This window comes from Musca domestica, unplaced genomic scaffold (assembly GCF_030504385.1).
Source record: "Musca domestica strain aabys unplaced genomic scaffold, Musca_domestica.polishedcontigs.V.1.1 196, whole genome shotgun sequence".
Lineage (NCBI taxonomy): Eukaryota > Metazoa > Arthropoda > Insecta > Diptera > Muscidae > Musca > Musca domestica.
Genome location: NW_026712248.1, coordinates 823707 through 827392, shown reverse-complemented (window position 1 = coordinate 827392; position 3686 = coordinate 823707). Strand labels below are relative to the sequence as shown.

Genomic DNA, 3686 nt, shown 5'->3' with positions numbered 1-3686 from the left:
GGTACCCTAATCGATAATTTCCCCCCTTATGCTCCACACCCCTGCTAGTGCTAGTGTCATATCTTGTCCAACGACTTATTGGTACTTTATTGATTTATGACACTTGTGAAACAATTTCGAAAATCATAGATTAGCAGCTTAAGCATAATTTTCCATATGTGTGTGCGGCGGCGGACTACATGTAAACGGGGTGGTCTCACCCTCAGCCATGGCTGGCCGCATCATACCCATGAAGACAAAGTGCCTTGCATTGGAAAACGAAACCAAGTGCATTATAAATCTAATGCACTTTGAAGCTAGCCAGCCGGACCGAACACTCGACCATCTCAAGCTAAATTTCGTACAATAGAAAGTTATGACAGAAGGACGAGTGCCAGGCAGATGATATCATCGAGGAAGGGTGTGAAAGATTTATGGAGAAAATGTTTGGCAGGCAGACGGTTATGCTTGCAGTGAGGGGGTAGGGAGGGGTGTGCGTGTATTGTGGCCTATTTGTATGCAATTGATTGTGTTGCAATTTTTGAATTATGTTGCAAAATGTTCGAACTCTCTCACACACACACACACACAGACTGACACACTCACACATGGATGGCATCAATGAATGCTTGATTTGTTGTGAAAGCCTTTTAAAGGAGAGTCGGTTGTGTTGTGGCTGTTGCTTGGCAGCTCAAATGTTGCAAATATTGAAAGGGTTGCATTGCCTGGGCAGTTATGCTTCATTGCCTGGCCGACTGTTTAAGCGGACCGGGGCTGCATCACCCAAGTGATTTATGGCAACGTTTTGTGTTGCTGGCCTCGAGTGGCACGTCATGTGGCCAAAATCTGTTTAATCGGTATCGATAACAAATTGTTCGGCTCTAAATTGATTTGTTTATGATTTATGACACTTTCGAAATTTGGTTAGGGTTGCGGGCTAGAAATGTGAGGGAAGGGGGGGCTGCTGGTCACCATTGTGTGGCAGTGGGTTTAAAAGATTGTGGCACAAAAATTATTCACAAATTAAAGTGTTATAATTGCGGTATAACACTTTAATTTGTATAACACTTTATAATTGCAGTATAACACTTTAATTTGTGATTTCAGTAATTGTTTTGACGGTTACGCTTTAATGCCTCTTTCACAAACAACCCGTGGCATATTTCAAATTTAATTAAGCCATAACAATAATAATTGTTAACTATTTTAATTTCCTCTTCCAAATAATTCTATAAAATTCAATGGCAACTTTCACAAATCCAAACATTTGCAAAAATTCAGTTTCATTTGCATCGTTTCCAAGATAAGTCGAATTTTCTCAACAAAATGTTGAAATCTTGTTTGGTAATTTTATTGGCCATATTCTTCGTGGGCCTTGTGGTAAGATTTCAAAATAAAAAAATAATATTGAATAAAATATTGAATCTAAATATTTTTTAATCCCTTTGATAGTGTTCTACACCCTTGATGATTGACCGTGTGTTGGAGGCTGGTTTCCATGTTTTGGATACGGCTGCTCATCGTGGCCCCGGTGGTGGTTGTGGCCGTAATCGTACCACCACCGCTGCACCGGCCACTTCGGCGCCAAGTGTTTGAGTTTACGATACGGAAAAAATAATGGATGCATCAGCGGTAAAGATGAACGGCATAATTTTAATTTTTAAATAAATATTTTCGGAATTTCACTTTCAATACTTGCTTTTATTGGTGGGAAAATTCGAATTTGAAAGATGAGGGAAAAAGTAAGGGAATTCTGCTGCTCGTGGAATAAAAAAAAATAATTTTTATTCCCAATAGAGGATTGTACCACCTCTTTGGCAGATATAAAAAAATAATTTCGAATTCTCTCAAAAATTTTTAGGGTACATGTCTAGCTCTAGATTTTTTTAAGTGGATTCCCTGGTCTTTTTTTTATACCCTCCACCAGAGTATGGAGAGTATATTAAGTTTGTCATTCCGATCGTAACATCTCGAAATACACTCTTTAGATCCCACAAAGTATATATGTTCTTGATCAGCATAAAATTCTATGTTGACTTAGCGATGTCCGTCCGGCTGTCCGTCTATCCATCTGTCCTTCGGTGGAAATCACTCTAGCTTCCGAACGAATTGAAGTAGATGGATAAAATTTTACTCAAATGTGTATTATGTCTGCAGGACTTTTGGTATTGAAAATGGGCCATGTAGGTCCACGTCTTCGTATAGCCCCCATATAACGGTACCTCCCGATATGCGGTATTTTGATGATTTTAGCGACATTATTTACTGGAATTGTTTCAATTTTGGTACTTGAAGTTCGTAATGGATACTACAGCTTATGACGGAAAATTGCCTATGCAAGTCCACGTCTTCGTATAGCTCCTATATAGCGGTACCTCCCAATATTTGGTATTTTGATGATTTTAGAGACATTATTTACCGGAATTACTTCAAATTTGGTACTTGAAGTTCGTAATGAATACTATAGCCTATGACAGAAAATTGTCTGTGCGGGTCCACGTCTTCGTATAGCCCCCATATAACGGTACCACCCGATATCCGGTATTTTGATGATTTTAGCGACATTATTTACCGGAATTATTTCACATTTTGTATTTGAAGTTCGTAATGGATACTACAGCCTATGCCAGAAGATTGTCTGTGCGGGTCCATGTCTTCGTATAGCCCCCATATAACAGTACCCCCCGATATTCGGTATTTTGATGATTTTAGCGACATTATTTACCGGAATTGTTCAAATTACGTATTTAGAGTTCGTAATGGGAACTACAGTCTGTGACAGAAAATTGCCTGTGCAGGTCCAGGTCTTCATATAAGCCCCATATATTAGTACCTCCATATATTCGGTACCTCCTTATATTTGACGAGTTTAGGTACAATTCCCACCGAAATTGTTTGATATGTCGTATTTGAAGTTCGTAATGGATACTACAGCCTATGCCAGAAAATTGTCTATGCAGGGCCAGGTCTTCGTATAGCGCCCATATAACATTACCTCCCTATATTCGGTATTTTAATGATTTTAGCGTCATTATGCAACAGAATGGTTTCAAATTACGTATTTAGAGTTCGTAATGGGAACTACAGTCTGTGACAGAAAATTGCCTGTACAGGTCCAGGTCTTTGTATAGGCTCCATATATCAGTACCTCCTTATATTCGGTATTTTGACGATTTTAGGTACAATACCCATCGAAATTGTTTGAGATGTCGTATTTGAAGTTGGTAATGGATACAACAGCCTGCGACAAAAATTGTCTACGCTGGTCCAGGTCTTCGCACAGCTCTGATATAACGGTGCCACCCGATATACGATATTTTGATGATTTTAGCTACATTATTCACCGTTTATTTCAAGTTTCGAATTTGATTATGGCAAACAGTGCCTATGTAGGTCCACGTCGTATACACCCCATTATAACGGCTATATTCGGTATTTTTAAAATTTTAACAGAATTTTTTAAGTATGTTATTTTTTGAAAATTTCCGAATTCGTTCCAAATGGTGGAGGGTATTCAAATTTTGGCCTGACCGAACTTACTGCTTTTTAACTTGTTTAATTTAGAACCATATATTGAGGTTGCAATAAATTAGATTTTGTTTTTAATTCAATTAAGAACACTCCTCCCTGGCCCATCCAAGGGCACAACACATGTGTGTGTCACCTTCTTGGACATCATTACATTTTTGAAAGGTATAAATTCTCTG

The 3686-nt window shown here is 38.5% G+C and overlaps 1 long non-coding RNA gene across 1 annotated transcript; it reads left to right on the top strand.

Moving 5' to 3' along the window:
• The first annotated feature begins 1249 nt into the window (after positions 1-1249).
• Positions 1250-1671, top strand: LOC131802085 (uncharacterized). Its single transcript, XR_009342031.1, has 2 exons — positions 1250-1359; positions 1432-1671. It is a non-coding gene; the product is annotated as an uncharacterized LOC131802085 (long non-coding RNA).
• The last annotated feature ends 2015 nt before the right edge of the window (positions 1672-3686 follow it).